The sequence below is a fragment of the Conger conger genome, chromosome 16 (assembly GCF_963514075.1).
Source record: "Conger conger chromosome 16, fConCon1.1, whole genome shotgun sequence".
Lineage (NCBI taxonomy): Eukaryota > Metazoa > Chordata > Actinopteri > Anguilliformes > Congridae > Conger > Conger conger.
The window spans coordinates 41,881,854-41,901,407 of record NC_083775.1 but is presented as its reverse complement, the minus strand read 5'-3'; positions in this window follow the sequence as shown (position 1 = coordinate 41,901,407).

The following is a 19,554-nucleotide window of genomic DNA, read 5'->3' as shown; positions in this document are numbered from 1 at the left end:
GAAAAGAATGATGCTGGCTAACTAGACGTTTAATGCAATATTATCCGACACTTAGGAGAGAAATTATTTAACCAAGATAAAAGGAAACATACAACTTTTGGCCAATAGATGGCGTACGTGTATAAGAGGGCAGTATAGCTTAATGGTTCAGACAGAGGATTAAGACATGCAAGGTCCGCAGTTCCATCCCCGGTGCGGCCACAATAAAGTTGAATAGTTTCTTTACGCCAATGGTTTTATTTTGAGTGCATATTTATAACCGAATGACTTCTCAAGCGTAAATTGTGCCTCCCGCTGTAAAATCTATTGAAATGAATTCATCTCTGCTCTCCATACAGGACTGGAGCATATTATTACAATGTGCAAGCAAGAAGTAATTTTTGTTTCATTCTACATTGTCTGATGTGGCAGAAACTTCACACATGTTCATTTTTGGAGTGTAATCTCATCCATATACCAAGAAAGGCTCAATGGCATAGCACCACCATCTGCGAACAGGAAGTGGCTTTAATTTTACTTGACATCTTCCAATTTGGCTGAAAATGTACAAATATGTTAATTATTGGAGTGTAATCAAATCCATAAACCATACACGGCTCAATATTATACTGCCACCATCTGGCAACAGGAAGTGGCTTAAATTTTACTTGACATCTTCCAATTTGGATGAAAATGTACAAATATGTTCATTATTAGAGTGTAATCAAATCCATGAACCATACCTGACAAAACAGATTTTTGATTTACTGGGATGATATAGCAATGGTCAGGCACATAAAAAACCCATCATGCCAGACAAACAGGAAGTGGTCATACTTAAATTCTTCAATGTCTGATGTGACTGCAACTTTACAAAGATGCTCAGTGTCTGAGTCTAATCAAATCCATATTCCAAAAATGACTCAATGTTATAGCAGCATCATCTGGAAACAGGAATTAACCTTAATTTCGCTCAACATCTTCCGATGTGGCTGAAAACGTACAAATATGTTTATTTCAGGAATGTAATCAAATTCAAAAACCATACATGGCTCAATATTATAGCGCCACCATCTGGCAATAGGAAGTGAGGCTTATATCATTGATGCATTCCAATAGCAGCAGCAACATCTTCATTGATCAAAGGGGAATTCCTGTGCACACTATACGTTGTCCAGGAAGGTGATTATTTCCAAAGTGTGTACATATTGTGAAACATGTCATTGGCACAACTATGCCACCAAGGCGGTTGCGCCCATGGTGCTTGGGCCCGTTCATTGCTGCTTGCAGCTATATTTAGGGCCCAAGCACCGTAGGGTGCGAAGGACCCTATTGTTATTGGAAGGATTATTATTATTATTATTATTATTATTATTATTATTATTATTATTCTTTTTTTTTCAATGTTTTGTGCATTTTTGAGGTGCTTGCCATGGATGAAAACTCACAGAATTTTGCAAACACATCAGAAGTCGTGGCTGTCAGGTTGTCTCAGATGCTCAGACCTGGGCGTGGCTGAGGGACTCCACAGCGCCCCCTATCGCATTGTCTTCTATTGTGGGCAGGCACTTTGAGCTACCTTCACAAAATTTAGTACGCATATAGCACTCCTCAGGCCAAACACATTTCTCATTCGCATCTAATCAAATATACAAACAGGAAGTCAGCCATTTTGGATTTTGTGCGTTTTACACGTACTGCACTTTTAAGTACTCCTCCTAGGGGGTTCATCACATTCACACCACCTGTGGTCAGAATGGTCTCAGGATAGTCATGATGCTAAATTGCCAGGATATTTTTGATAGCTCAAACGGGACGGTCCTGGGGAGGCGTAGAATTTTTATGTCACGCCACGCCAACAGGAAGTGGCCGTAATTTCATGGTCTACATCGTCTAATCTGGCTGATATTTTAGAAATACGTTTATTGTTGGAGTATAATCACATCCATATCCCAAGAACGGGTCAATGTTATAGCGCCACCATCTGGCAACAGGAAGTGTGGTCTTTATCATATTTGTATGCCTTCCTGCTAGGGCATTCATCACATTCACATGAAATGTGGTCCGCATGATCTTAGGAAAGTCATGACCATAAGCTGTGAAGGGATTTTTGATATCTCAAACGGTATGGAAATGGCGAGTCGTACAGTACACATATTGCGTGCAAAAAAATGACTTTTTTTTTGACATCGTCCGATCTGGCTGATATTTTACAAATATGTTCACTGTTGGAGTACAATATGAAATATATACATATCAATCGGGGCGTGGCTAGACAGCGCCCCCTATAATTATTATTCTCTTTTTTTCAATGTATTTTGCATTTTTGAGGTGCTTGCCATTGATGAAAACTCACAGAACTTTGCAAACACATGAGAAGTGTTGGCTGTCAGGATGTATCAGATGCTCAGACCTGGGCGTGGCTGAGGGACTCCACAGCGCCCCCTAATGCTTTGTCTTCTATTGTGGACAGGCACTTTGAGCTACCTTCACCTAATTTGGTATGCTTGTGCGACTCCTCTGGACAAACACATTTTTCATTCGCATCGAATGAAATATGTGAACAGGAAGTCAGCCATTTTGAATTTTGTGCATTTTACACGTACTACACTTTTAAGTACTCCTCCTAGGGGGTTCATTGCATTCACACGAAATGTGGTCAAAGTGGTCTCAGGATAGTCATGATACTAATTCCAAAGGATATTTTTTATATCTCAAACGGTATGGTCATGGCGAGGCGTAAAATTTTCATGTCACGCCGCGCCAACAGGAAGTAGCCATAAATTCATGGTCTACATTGTCTGATCTGGCTGATATTTTACAAATATGTTCACTGTTAGAGTGTAATCACATCCAAATACCAAGAAGAAATCAATGTTATAGCGCCACCATCTGGCAACGGAAGTGAGGTTTTTATCATGTTTGTATGCGTTACTGCTAGGGTATTCATCACATTCACACCAAATGTAGTCATCATGATCTTAGAATAGTCCTGACCCTAAATGACGAAAGGATTTTTGATATCTCAAACGGTTTGGCAATGGCGAGGCGTATAATACACACGTTACGCCCAAAAACAGGAAGTGGGCTTAATTCCGTTCTACATCATCTGATCGGGCTGATATTTTACAAATATATTCACTTTTGGAGTGCAATCACATCCATATCCACATTCATCTGGGCGTGGCTACACAGCGCCCCCTATGGCTTTTTTCTAATATTGTGGACATATACTTTCACGTAAATGCACCACGTCTGGTAGGCATAAGGGTCTCCTCAAGACACACACATTTCTCATTTGCATCCCTTAACTTTTCCCAACAGGAAGTGAGCTATTTTGGATTTTGTGTGTTTTTAAGTGTTTTTTCACGTACCAAACTTTGAAATACTCTTCCTAGGGGGTTCATCACATTCACACAAAATGTGGTCAGCATGATATTATAGCCCTGACACACAACTATGAACTGATTTTTAATATCTTGGAATGGTATGGCTATGGTCCGCCTTAAAATTAACTTGTAATGCTGCCCAAACAGTTCATGTTTTAATACAATTATGTATTAAATAATTTCAAAAAGGTATTAAATTCTACATTGCCTGATTTTGAGGCTACAACTTTTCACATATGTTCATTGTTGGAGTGTCATCACATCCATTAAGCAATAATAGTTCACTATTTTCGCTGGAGACTCATTATATCCAGTCGTAAAACTTCAACGCAAGTCGCAAATGACTCTCCCATTTCTAATACGCGACTGCCATCTACTGGCAAAAGTTGGTATTGCATATATCTTGCAATGACGTTCAATGTTATTTGGTTTAAAAAAAACCGTGTTGTAGCATTTTAAGGACTCAATACAAAACAGCTGTTCGGAAAGTTAGCTTGAAAACCAAGAAGCCTTATTAAGGAATTCGAGCCGTTTCTATTTGACTTCATTCGGTTGAAGTGAATGCCGTAACCAAATTAAATGTAATTCGCGTCGGAATACACATAATAGCCTACACTGTCAACGTGAAATAAAAATATATAGAGGTTTAAATCGATCCTATATTGGGACATTTGTTATGATGGCTGGTGCAACGGGCATTTTCGGTACCGTTGACCATAATCGAATGCTAGCATTTATATCATTACACTGACCAAGTCCTGTTAAAAAGCACATCACCTTTGTGGAAACAGTGAAGTTGTCTACACAATCTATTATACTCAGAGACTAACTGCGTCGCTGTAACTTCCCCCCATTTCTGATACGGGGATTCCATTTATTGGCAGAAAGTGGAACTTTTTATTTTTCTTCCTTCAAGTGATTTTTCAACGATAGGTTTTTGTTTTTTTTCTAGCGAGCCAGTAGGCATAACGATGTATGATTTACAGCTGCAGCCTACGTGACAAAATGTATTGACAACACCCAGCCCGACGTTTCTTTGCATCTATTTTCATTTTTGAATAGAATATCTGAAATAAATATTAAAGACATTTAATGACTGTCTTTAACTGGCAGGAGAGTAGCATATATTTAAAAGAGTCAAAAGTCAAAAAGAAACGTTAACGTTTGAGATGGCTCTGGTCGAACTCTGTGTTAACATGAGACCGTTATGTTCAACAAAGGTATGGCATGCAGGTCATTGCGAGATGACCTGCATAATATGGTATAATATGAAATATGAAAATACCGGATTGAGGGCAGAGACTTGGCATCTCCTTTAGATTTGGCTGAACAAATGCGTTTCAGGCAGCATAATTACCGGTGAAATGGAAAAGAATGATGCTGGCTAACTCGACGTTTAATGCAATATTATCCGACACTTAGGAGAGAAATTATTTAACCAAGATAAAAGGAAACATACAACTTTTGGCCAATAGATGGCGTACGTGTATAAGAGGGCAGTATAGCTTAATGGTTCAGACAGTGGATTAAGACATGCAAGGTCCGCAGTTCCATCCCCGGTGCGGCCACAATAAAGTTGAATACTTTCTTTACGCCAATGGTTTTATTTTGAGTGCATATTTATAACCGAATGACTTCTCAAGCGTAAATTGTGCCTCCCGCTGTAAAATCTATTGAAATTAATTCATCTCTGCTCTCCATACAGGACTGGAGCATATTATTACAATGTGCAAGCAAGAAGTAATTTTTGTTTCATTCTACATTGTCTGATGTGGCAGAAACTTCACACATGTTCATTTTTGGAGTGTAATCTCATCCAAATACCAAAAAAGGCTCAATGGCATCGCGCCACCATCTGGCAACAGGAAGTGGATTTAATTTTACTTGACATCTTCCAATTTGGCTGAAAATGTACAAATATGTTAATTATTGGAGTGTAATCAAATCCATAAACCATACACGGCTCAATATTATAGCGCCACCATCTGGCAATAGGAAGTGAGGCTTATATCATTGATGCATTCCAATAGCAGCAGCAACATCTTCATTGATCAAAGCGGAATTCCTGTGCAGACTATACGTTGTCCAGGAAGGTGATTATTTCCAAAGTGTGTACTTATTGTGAAACATGTCATTGGCACAACTATGCCACCAAGGCGGTTGCGCCCATGGTGCTTGGGCCCGTTCATTGCTGCTTGCAGCTATATTTATTATTATTATTCTTTTTTCTATATGCAAATGGGCCTTTTTGAGGTGCTTGCCATGCATAAAAAGTCTGGGAATTTTGCACAAACATCAGAAATGAGGACCTTCATAATCGATTAGATGCTCAGACCTGGGCGTGGCCGAGGGACTCCACAGCGCCCCCTATTGCATTGTCATCTATTGTGGGCAGGCACTTTGAGCTACCTTCACCAAATTTAGTACGCATATAGCACTCCTCGGACCAAACACATTTCTAATTTGCATCTAATCAAATATACAAACAGGAAGTCAGCCATTTTGGATTTTGTGCGTTTTACACGTACTGCACTTTTAAGTACTCCTCCTAGGGGGTTCATCACATTCACACCACCTGTGGTCAGAATGGTCTCAGGATATTCATGATGCTAAATTGCCAGGATATTTTTGATAGCTCAAATGGGACAGTCATGGGGAGGAGTACAATTTTTATGTCACGCCGCGCCAACAGGAAGTGGCCGTAATTTCATGGTCTACATTGTCTGATCTGGCTGATATTTTAGAAATACGTTTATTGTTGGAGTATAATCACATCCATATCCCAAGAACGAGTCAATGTTATAGCGCCACCATCTGGCAACAGGAAGTGAGGTCTTTATCATATTTGTATGCCTTCCTGCTAGGGCATTCATCACATTCACACGAAATGTGGTCAGCATGATCTTAGGATAGTTATGACCATAAGTTGTGAAGGGATTTTTGATATCTCAAACGGTATGGAAATGGCGAGTCGTACAGTACACATATTGCGTGCAAAAAAATGACTTTTTTTTCGACATCGTCCGATCTGGCTGATATTTTATGAATATGTTCACTGTTGGAGTACAATATGAAATATATACATATCAATCGGGGCGTGGCTAGACAGCGCCCCCTATAATTATTATTCTCTTTTTTTTCAATGTATTTTGCATTTTTGAGGTGCTTGCCATGGATGAAAACTCACGGAATTTTGCACACACATGAGAAGTGTTGGCTGTCAGGATGTATCAGATGCTCAGACCTGGGCGTGGCCGAGGGACTCCACAGCGCCCCCTAATGCTTTGTCTTCTATTGTGGACAGGCACTTTGAGCTACCTTCACCTAATTTGGTATGCATGTGGGCCTCCTCTGGAAAAACACATTTGTCATTCGCATCGAATCAAATATGTGAACAGGAAGTCAGCCATTTTGAATTTTGTGCATTTTACATGTACTACACTTTTAAGTACTCCTCCTAGGGGGTTCATTGCATTCACACGAAATGTGGTCAAAGTGGTCTCAGGATAGTCATGATACTAATTCCAAAGGATATTTTTGATATCTCAAACGGTATGGTCATGGCGAGGCGTACAATTTTCATGTCACGCCGCGCCAACAGGAAGTAGCCATAAATTCATGGTCTACATTGTCTGATCTGGCTGATATTTTACAAATATGTTCACTGTTAGAGTGTAATCACATCCATATACCAAGAAGAAATCAATGTTATAGCGCCACCATCTGGCAACGGAAGTGAGGTTTTTATCATGTTTGTATGCGTTCCTGCTAGGGTATTCATCACATTCACACCAAATGTAGTCATCATTTTCTTAGAATAGTCCTGACCCTAAATGACGAAAGGATTTTTGATATCTCAAACGGTTTGGCAATGGCGAGGCGTATAATACACACGTTACGCCCAAAAACAGGAAGTGGGCTTAATTCCGTTCTACATCATCTGATCGGGCTGATATTTTACAAATATATTCACTTTTGGAGTGCAATCACATCCATATCCACATTCATCTGGGCGTGGCTACACAGCGCCCCCTATGGCTTTTTTCTAATATTGTGGACATATACTTTCTCGTAAATGCACCACGTCTGGTAGGCATAAGGGTCTCCTCAAGACACACACATTTCTCATTTGCATCCCTTAACTTTTCCCAACAGGAAGTGAGCTATTTTGGATTTTGTGTGTTTAAGTGTTTTTTCACGTACCAAACTTTGAAATATTCTTCCTAGGGGGTTCATCACATTCACACAAAATGTGGTCAGCATGATATTATAGCCCTGACACACAACTATGAACTGATTTTTAATATCTTGGAATGGTATGGCTATGGTCAGCCTTAAAATTAACTTGTAATGCTGCCCAAACAGGAAAATTATGTATTAAATCATTTCAAAAAGGTATTAAATTCTACATTGCCTGATTTTGAGGCTACAACTTTTCACATATGTTCATTGTTGGAGTGTCATCACATCCATTAAGCAATAATAGTTCACGATTTTCGCTGGAGACTCATTATATCCAGTCTTAAAACTTCAACGCAAGTCGCAACTGACTCTCCCATTTCTAATACGCGACTGCCATCTATTGGCAAAAAAAAAGTATTGTTTCTCGTATTCTGGGATAAAGTGATTTCTCAACGACAGGTTTTATTAATTTTTGCGAGCCAGTAACCATAACGATGTATGAGTAACAGCGGCAGCCTACGTGACTAAATGTACTGACAACACCCAGCCCACAGCAACGTTTTTTCACATCTACCTTACTTAACTCGATTGAATAACTAAAATAAGAAACAGGCTTTTACTGGCAGGAAAGTATCATATATGTAAAAGATTAACACATATAATTCATATATTGCATTGACGTTAAATGGTGTTAAAAAATCGTATTGTAGCATTTTAAGGACTCAATACAAAACGGCTGTTCGGAAAGTTAGTTTGAAAACCAAGAAGCCTTATTAAGGAATTCGAGCCGTTTCTATTTGACTTCATTCGATTGAAGTGAATGCCGTAACCCAATTAGTAATTCGCGTCGGAATACACATAATAGCCTACACTGTCAACGTGAAATAAAAATATATAGAGGTTTAAATCGATCCTATATTGGGACTTTTGTTATGATGGCTGGTGCAACGGGCATTTTCGGTAATGTTGACCATAATCGAATGCTAGCATTTATATCATTACACTGACCAAGTACCGTTAAAAAGCATATTTTAAGCTCCCTTCTGGAAACAGTGAAGTTGTCTACACGGTCTACTCTAATCACAGACTAACTGCGTCGCTGTAACTTCCCCCATTTCTGATACGGGGATTCCATTCATTGGCAAAAAATGGTACTTTCATTTTTTTCTTCCTTCAAGTGATTTTTCAACGATAGGTTTTTTTTATTTTTATAGCGTGCCAGTATGCATAACGATGTATGATTTACAGCTGCAGCCTCCGTGACAAAATGTAATGACAACACCCAGCCCGACGTTTCTTTGCATCTATTTTCATTATATGAATTGAATAACTAAAATAAATATTAAACACATTTAAAGACTTAAAGACAGGCTTTAACTGGCACGAAAGTATCATATATTTAAAACATGAACACATGAAGTCAAAAAGAAACGTCAGCCTTTGAGGTGTCTCTGCTCGAACGCTGTGTTAACATGAGACCGTTATGTTCAACAAAGGTATCGCATGCAGGTCGTTGCCAGATGACACGCACAGGGTAACAGCAGCCAACCTGTCCACTGTTTGTGTGAGTCAAAAAACAGGTCAACTACATTGGTTTACATGAATATAAAACTTTCAGTTAAATCGCCAGCTATGTTTGTTTATTAGGCTTGTCATTAAACACGAATTAAGAGAACATACAATTTCGCTAGGAATGGTAACTTAATATGAAAATACTGTATTGAGGGCAGAGAGTTGGCATCTCTTTTAGATTTGGCTGAACAAATGCGTTTCAGGCAGCATAATTACCGGTGAAATGGAAAAGAATGATGCTGGCTAACTAGACGTTTCATGCAATATTATCCGACACTTCGGAGAGAAATTATTTAACCAAGATAAAAGGAAACATACAACTTTTGGCCAATAGATGGCACCCGTGTATCAGCGTGCAGTGCAGCGTAATGGTTCGGGCGGTGGATTAAGGCACGCAAATTCAGCGGTTCCATCCCCGGTGCAGCCACAATAAAATTGAACAGTTTCTTGAAGGTAATGGTTTTATTTTGAGTGCATATCTATAGCCTAATGACTTTTCAAGCATAAATTGTGCCTCCCCGTGTAAAAACTATGGAAATTAATTCATCTCTGCTCTCCATACAGGACTGTAGCATGTTATCACAATGTTCAAGCTAGAAGTTATTTTTGTTTCATTCTACATTGTCTCATGTGGCTGAAACTTCACTCATGTTCATTTTTGGAATGTAATCTCATCCATATCCCAATAAAGGCTCAATGGCATAGCACCACCTCCTGGGAACAGGAAGTGTGGCTTCATTTCATTTCACATCGTCTGATTTTGCTGACGCTTTAGAGCAGGGGTCACCAACCTTTTTGAAACTGAGAGCTACTTCATGGGTACTGAGTCATACTAAGCGCTACCAGTTTGTTTTGTCACGTGCACAATACTGACCTTTGAACTAGAGTAGGTCAGAGTTCACCTAAACTTTTAAACTTCATGGATAGTAAACATATTTTTAAGATATTGTCATTTTTAAATCTATATAAATGCAAGTGTGATTAAAAATAAATAGCAACAGAATAAAATTAAATTTTAGATGCAGCTCACTAGTGAGTTGTGCTATTTTTAGAACAGGCCTGCGGGCGGCTCATGTGGTCCTTGGGGGCGACCTGGTGCCCGCGGGCACCGTGTTGGTGACCCCTGCTTTAGAGATATGTTCCATGTTGGATTATAATCACATCCATGTTCCAATAAATGCTCAATGTCACATCGCCACCTGCTGGCAACAGGAAGCAGCCTTAATTTCACTCAACATCTTCTGATGTGGCTTAGAATTTAGAAATAGGTTTATTATTGGAGTGTAATCAAATTCAAAAACCATACATGGTTCAATATTATAGCGCCAACATCTGGCAACAGGAAGTGAGGCTTATATCATTGATGCATTCCAATAGCAGCACCAACATCTTCATTGATCAAAGGGGAATTCCTGTGCACACTATACGTTGTCCAGGAAGGTGATTATTTCCAAAGTGTGTACATGTTGTGAAACATGTCATTGGCACAACTATGCCACCAAGGCGGATGCGCCCATGGTGCTTGGGCCCGTTCATTGCTGCTTGCAGCTATATTTAGGGCCCAAGCACCGTAGGGTGCGAAGGACCCTATTGTTATTGTAAAGATTATTATTATTAGGGCCCAAGCACCGTAGGGTGCGAAGGACCCTATTGTTATTGTAAAGATTATTATTAGGGCCCAAGCACCGTAGGGTGCGAAGGACCCTATTGTTATTGGAAGGATTATTATTATTATTATTATTATTATTATTATTATTATTCTTTCTCTTCCGTCAAATGGGCATTTTTGAGGGCCTTGCCCTCGCTAAAAAGTCTTGAAATTTTGCAGACACATCAGAAGTGGTGGCCGTCAGGATGTATCAGATGCTCAGACCTGGGTTTGGCCGAGGGACTCCACAGCGCCCCCTATTGCGCTGACCCCCCCCCCCCCCCTGCATTGTTGTCTATTGTGGGCAGGCACTTTGAGCTACATGAACCTAATTTGGTATGCATGTGTGGCTCCTCGGACCAAACACATTTCACATTCGCATTGATGCAAATATGCGAACAGGAAGTCAGCCATTTTGAATTTTGTGCGTTTTCACATGTACTACACTTTTAAGTACTCCTCCTTGGCGGTTCATCGCATTCACACCAAATGGGGTAAGAATGGTCCCAAGATAGTCATGATTCTAAATTGCCAGGATATTTTTGATATCTCAAACGGTATGGTCATGGCGAGGCGTACAATTTTTATGTCACGCCGCGCCAAAAGGAAGTGGCCATAATTTTGTGGTTTTCATCGTCTGATCTGGCTGATATTTTACAAATATGTTCATTGTGTGAGTATACTCACATCCATGTCCCAAGAAGAAGTCAATGTTATAGCGCCACCATCTGGCAACAGGAAGTGAGGTTTTTATCATATTTGTATGTGTTCCTGCTAGGGTATTCATCACATTCACACCAAATGAAGTCAGGATGATCTTAGGATAGTCCTGACCCTAAAAGCCAAACGGATTTTTGATAACTCAAATGGTTTGGCAATGGCGAGGCGTACAATACACACGTTACGAGCGAAAACAGGAAGTGGGCTTAATTCCGTTCTACATTGTCTGATTGGGCTGAAATTTTACAGATATATTCACTGTTGGAGTGCAATCACATCCATATCCACATACATCTGGGCGTGGCTACACAGTGCCCCCTATGGTTCTTTTCTAATATTGTGGACATATACTTTCACGTAAATTCACCGAATATGGTATGCATATGGGTCTCCTCAAGACACACACATTTCTCATTTGCATCCCTTAACTTTTCCAAACAGGAAGTGAGCTATTCTGGATTTTGTGCGTTTTTAAGTGTTTTTACACGTACCAAACTCTGAAATACTCCTCCTAGGGAGTTCATCACATTCACACCAAATGTGGTGAGAATGGTCTCAGGATAATCCTGATGCTAAATTGAAAGGATATTTCTGATATGTCAAACGGTACGGCTATGGCGAGGCGTACAATTTGAGGTCTCGCCGCGGCAACAGGAAGTGTTCGTAATTTCATTCTAGATCGTCTGATCTGGTTGATATTACACAGATATGTTCGTTGTGGGAGTATAATCTAATCCATATCCCAAAAATGACTCAATGTTATAGCGCCACCATCTGGCAACAGGAAGTGGCTTTAATTTCACTCGACATCTTCCGATGTGGCCGAAAATTTAGAAATATGTATATTGTCGGAGTGTAATTAAATCCATATTCCAAAAATGACGCAATGTTATAGCGCCACCATCTGGAAACTAGAACATTGAATTGACCTTAATTTCACTCAACATCTTCCGATGTGGCTGAAAATTTTGAAATAGATTTATTATTGGAGTGTAATCAAATTCAAAAACCATACACGGCTCAATATTATAGCGCCACCATCTGGCAACAGGAAGTGGCCTTAATTTTACTCGACATCTTCCGATGTGGCCGAAAATTTTGAAATATGTTTATTGTTGGAGTGTAATTAAATCCATATTGCAATTCGCGTCGGAATACACATAATTGCCTACACGGTCAACGTGAAATTGAAATATATAGAGGTTTAAATCGATCCTATATTGGGACTTTTGTCCATCATCATGGCTGGTGAAAAGGGCATTTGCGGTACAGTTGACCATAATCGAATGCTAGCATTTATATCATTAGACTGTCCAAGTCCTGTTAAAAAGCACATTTTTGGTTCCTTTGTGGAAACTGTGAAGTTGTCTGCACAATCTATTCTACTCACAGACTAACTGCATCGCTGTAACTTCCCCCCATTTCTGATACGCAGATTCCATCTGTCAAAAAGAAACGTTAGCGTCTGAGGTGGCTCTGCTCGAAAGCTGTGTTAACAGGAGACCGTTACATGAATTAACAACTGAGATAAAAGGAAACATACAACTTTTGGCCAATTGATGGCACCCGCGTATAAGCGGATAGTATAGCGTAACGGTTAGGGCAGTGGATGAAGACACGCACGGTCAGTGGTTCGATCCCCGGTGCGGCCACAATAAAATTGAATAGTTTCTTTAAGCCAATGGTTTTATTCTGAATGCATATTCATAGCTTAATGACTTTTCAAGCATAAATTGTCTCTGCTCTCCATCCAGGACTGTAGCATGTTATCACAATGTGTAATCACTTCCATATCGCAAAAACGGCTCAATGTTATATCGCCACCATCTGGCAACAGGAAGTGGCCTTAATTTCACTCGACATCTTCCGATGTGACAGAAATATGTTTATTATTGGAGTGTCATCACATCCATATACCAATACAGGCTCACTATTTTCGCTGGAGACTCATTATATCCAGTCTGAAAACTTCATGACAGCTGATGACTGCAACTTTCCTGCAACTAATACACACATTCAAATACGCAATATGCAAATACCGTATTGAGTTGGCATCTCCTTTAGATTTGGCTAAATTAGATTAGATTAACTACATTTTTCAGAGAGAAAACTTATCTTGTAAACTTGTAGTTTAACATGTCATGTGTGTGCATTTGTGCAATCATATTTTTGTTATATTTATAAGCACGGACACTGCAGGGAGTTGAGCCACATCCCAGTAAACCAGGAGTACCAGTTTGCTTTTCCAGTCGTGTAATGGGGAAAACAGCATCTGCATTAGCAACAGCATGATTACATTCTGACAACATTGTCAGTCACTCTGCTCAAAGGTATTGATGTTGCAAAGGTCAAAAAATGGTTACAATGGGATCAGTTAATTTGTTTGAACAATTGTATATCCCATGGTTATGTAAATGCTGTTGAAAAAGAAACCCTTGTTGTTGTTATGTGTGTTATAGGAGCACATTTTAAATAGTCTCAGTGAGTAAAGTAGTTTAAGGGAAAAGTGAGTTTGTAGGTAGTTAGTAGAGTGAGGTCTTTTTAAATGTGTATGTAACCGTGTTTGTATTTGTACAAGTCTGATACTGGTTTAACAAAGAATTAGAACATTCATAGAGGACCCAAAATTCATGGTCCTTGTCTGTGGCACCAAGTAATCAGACCATATGTATTAGCAATTTTTTTCCATGTCTTTTAAATGCTACATTTGTAGTGAACAGAATGCAAGGGGATCCAAGAAACATAATAGTAATCATAACTTTATTTGTAGAGCACTTTTTGAGCAGACAGCAGAAAGTGCTTTATAGTAGTGAATGTATTAGAAAAATACAGACAGTGCCAAAAGACAACACATTACGTAACTAATAGTAAACATAACTAATGCATAAATAAACATACCATGAATTCTATATAAATTTCAGATTGTTACTCCAAAGAACAACAGAGTGGAAAGGGAAATACCAGCCCCCTGATAGCATATGAGGTAAACAACTCCCCAGAGGAGAGAAAAACCCTCAAACAGTGGCGAGACAAAACTCCCCAATGGGAAGAAATCTCGAGAGGAACCCGGCTATAGGGGGATGCCCATCCTCTGCGGGCCTAAAGGTTGAGTTTGACAGTCCATGGAGGAATGCAGGTCAGATGGTTGTGGATAGTCCATAGAGGAATGCAGGTCAGATGGGTGTGGTGGGAATGCAGCAGTAGGTCCAGGATGCGTCAGCAGATGGGGATGAACCAGAGGAGGAGCAGGACAGCAGCAGTCCATGACCTCAGAGCGGGGGACCCGGGTGGAGTGGACAATGAGCTCAGGGGGACGGAGGGCAGGAGTCTCAGGAAAAAAGAAACAGAAAGATTTGGCACTGTACATAGTTGCAGTACACACACTTAGTACACATGATTTAACCGTGCACAGAGCAACTCATGCAAGAATGCCTGTACCACACGTACCACCACAGTGACTAAGGTTCTCATAACCCCACTGGCACTGTCCCAGTGCCACCGGTCACGTGTGGATTTCTAAAACCAGATGCGTCACATGCCAACCACCTCCAGAACAATATACTGCCAAACAATAGTACACACCCTGGACCAACGTCCAAAACCACACGTAGCACCAAGGTGACTATGGTTCTGATAACCCCACTGGCACCGTTAATGCATGCTCAGTGCCACCGGCCACGTGTGGATTTGTAGAACCATATGCCTGATGTGCCAAACACCTCCAGAACAATATACTGCCAAACAATAGTACACACCCTGGACCGATGTCCAAAACCACACGTAGCACCAAGGTGACTATGGTTCTGATAACCCCACTGGCACCGTTAATGCATGCTCAGTGCCACCGGTCACGTGTGGATTTCTAAAACCACATGCTTCACATGCCAACCACCTCCAGAACAATAGACTGCACAGAACAACAATACTGCCAAACAATATTACACACCTTGCACAAGCCTCCAGCACCACACAGCACCGGTGACTAAGGTTCTAATAACCCCACTGGCACCGTTAATGCATGCTCAGTGCCACCGGTCACATGTGGATTTGTAGAACCATATGCCTTGACGTGCCAACCACCTCCAGAACAATATACTGCCAAACAATACTACACACCGTGGACCGATGTCCAACACCACACGTAGCACCAAGGTGACTATGGTTCTGATAACCCCACTGGCACCGTTAATGCATGCTCAGTGCCACCGGCCACGTGTGGATTTGTAAAACCACACCACCTCCAGAACAATATACTGCACAGAACAACAATACTGCCAAACAATAAATCGTACACACGTTGCACAAGCCTCCAGCACCACACAGCACCGGTGACTAAGGTTCTAATAACCCCACTGGCACCGTTAATGCATGCTCAGTGCCACCGGTCAAGTGTGGATTTGTAGAACCATATGCCTGACGTACCAACCGTGGCCAAAAATGGCCAAAAATGAAAAGTTGAATGTTGTGAAAACACTAACACTCACTATTTGTAAATTACATGTCAATTGCTTCATGCTTACACTGCACAGAACAACAATACTGCCAAACAATAAATAGTACACACGTTGCACAAGCCTCCAGCACCACACAGCACCGGTGACTAAGGTTCTATTAACCCCACTGGCACCGTTAATGCATGCTCAGTGCCACCGGTCACATGTGGATTTGTAGAACCATATGCCTGACATGCCAACCACCTCCAGAACAATATACTGCCAAACAATAGTACACACCCTGGACCGATGTCCAAAACCACACGTAGCACCAAGGTGACTATGGTTCTGATAACCCCACTGGCACCGTTAATGCATGCTCAGTGCCACCGGCCACGTGTGGATTTGTAGAACTATATGCGTGACGTGCCAACCACCTCCAGAACAATATACTGCCAAACAATAGTACACACCCTGGACCGATGTCCAAAACCACACGTAGCACCATGGTGACTATGGTTCTGATAACCCCACTGGCACCGTTAATGCATGCTCAGTGCCACCGGTCACGTGTGGATTTCTAAAACCACATGCTTCACATGCCAACCACCTCCAGAACAATAGACTGCACAGAACAACAATACTGCCAAACAATATTACACACCTTGCACAAGCCTCCAGCACCACACAGCACCGGTGACTAAGGTTCTAATAACCCCACTGGCACCGTTAATGCATGCTCAGTGCCACCGGTCACATGTGGATTTGTAGAACCATATGCCTTGACGTGCCAACCACCTCCAGAACAATATACTGCCAAACAATAGTACACACCCTGGACCGATGTCCAAAACCACACGTAGCACCATGGTGACTATGGTTCTGATAACCCCACTGGCACCGTTAATGCATGCTCAGTGCCACCGGTCACGTGTGGATTTCTAAAACCACATGCTTCACATGCCAACCACCTCCAGAACAATAGACTGCACAGAACAACAATACTGCCAAACAATATTACACACCTTGCACAAGCCTCCAGCACCACACAGCACCGGTGACTAAGGTTCTAATAACCCCACTGGCACCGTTAATGCATGCTCAGTGCCACCGGTCACGTGTGGATTTGTAGAACCATATGCCTGACGTGCCAACCACCTCCAGAACAATATACTGCCAAACAATAGTACACACCCTGGACCGATGTCCAAAACCACACGTAGCACCAAGGTGACTATGGTTCTGATAACCCCACTGGCACCGTTAATGCATGCTCAGTGCCACCGGCCACGTGTGGATTTGTAAAACCACACCACCTCCAGAACAATATACTGCACAGAACAACAATACTGCCAAACAATAAATCGTACACACGTTGCACAAGCCTCCAGCACCACACAGCACCGGTGACTAAGGTTCTAATAACCCCACTGGCACCGTTAATGCATGCTCAGTGCCACCGGTCAAGTGTGGATTTGTAGAACCATATGCCTGACGTACCAACCGTGGCCAAAAATGGCCAAAAATGAAAAGTTGAATGTTGTGAAAACACTAACACTCACTATTTGTAAATTACATGTAAATTGCTTCATGCTTACACTGCACAGAACAACAATACTGCCAAACAATAAATAGTACACACGTTGCACAAGCCTCCAGCACCACACAGCACCGGTGACTAAGGTTCTAATAACCCCACTGGCACCGTTAATGCATGCTCAGTGCCACCGGTCACATGTGGATTTGTAGAACCATATGCCTGACGTGCCAACCACCTCCAGAACAATATACTGCCAAACAATAGTACACACCCTGGACCGATGTCCAAAACCACACGTAGCACCAAGGTGACTATGGTTCTGATAACCCCACTGGCACCGTTAATGCATGCTCAGTGCCACCGGCCACGTGTGGATTTGTAAAACCACACCACCTCCAGAACAATATACTGCACAGAACAACAATACTGCCAAACAATAAATCGTACACACGTTGCACAAGCCTCCAGCACCACACAGCACCGGTGACTAAGGTTCTAATAACCCCACTGGCACCGTTAATGCATGCTCAGTGCCACCGGTCACATGTGGATTTGTAGAACCATATGCCTGACGTGCCAACCACCTCCAGAACAATATACTGCCAAACAATAGTACACACCCTGGACCGATGTCCAAAACCACACGTAGCACCAAGGTGACTATGGTTCTGATAACCCCACTGGCACCGTTAATGCATGCTCAGTGCCACCGGCCACGTGTGGATTTGTAAAACCACACCACCTCCAGAACAATATACTGCACAGAACAACAATACTGCCAAACAATAAATCGTACACACGTTGCACAAGCCTCCAGCACCACACAGCACCGGTGACTAAGGTTCTAATAACCCCACTGGCACCGTTAATGCATGCTCAGTGCCACCGGTCAAGTGTGGATTTGTAGAACCATATGCCTGACGTACCAACCGTGGCCAAAAATGGCCAAAAATGAAAAGTTGAATGTTGTGAAAACACTAACACTCACTATTTGTAAATTACATGTAAATTGCTTCATGCTTACACTGCACAGAACAACAATACTGCCAAACAATAAATAGTACACACGTTGCACAAGCCTCCAGCACCACACAGCACTGGTGACTAAGGTTCTAATAACCCCACTGGCACCGTTAATGCATGCTCAGTGCCACCGGTCACATGTGGATTTGTAGAACCATATGCCTGACGTGCCAACCACCTCCAGAACAATATACTGCCAAACAATAGTACACACCCTGGACCGATGTCCAAAACCACACGTAGCACCAAGGTGACTATGGTTCTGATAACCCCACTGGCACCGTTAATGCATGCTCAGTGCCACCGGCCACGTGTGGATTTGTAAAACCACACCACCTCCAGAACAATATACTGCACAGAACAACAATACTGCCAAACAATAAATCGTACACACGTTGCACAAGCCTCCAGCACCACACAGCACCGGTGACTAAGGTTCTAATAACCCCACTGGCACCGTTAATGCATGCTCAGTGCCACCGGTCACATGTGGATTTGTAGAACTATATGCGTGACGTGCCAACCACCTCCAGAACAATATACTGCCAAACAATAGTACACACCCTGGACCGATGTCCAAAACCACACGTAGCACCATGGTGACTATGGTTCTGATAACCCCACTGGCACCGTTAATGCATGCTCAGTGCCACCGGCCATGTGTGGATTTGTAAAACCACACCACCTCCAGAACAATATACTGCACAGAACAAAAATACTGCCAAACAATAAATCGTACACACGTTGCACAAGCCTCCAGCACCACACAGCACCGGTGACTAAGGTTCTAATAACCCCACTGGCACCGTTAATGCATGCTCAGTGCCACCGGTCAAGTGTGGATTTGTAGAACCATATGCCTGACGTGCCAACCGTGGCCAAAAATGGCCAAAAATGAAAAGTTGAATGTTGTGAAAACACTAACACTCACTATTTGTAAATGAAATGTAAATAAGGTTGAATGTTGTGAAAACACTAACACTCACTATTTGTAAATGACATGTAAATTGCTTCATGCTTACACTGCACAGAACAACAATATTGCCAAACAATAAATAGTACACACGT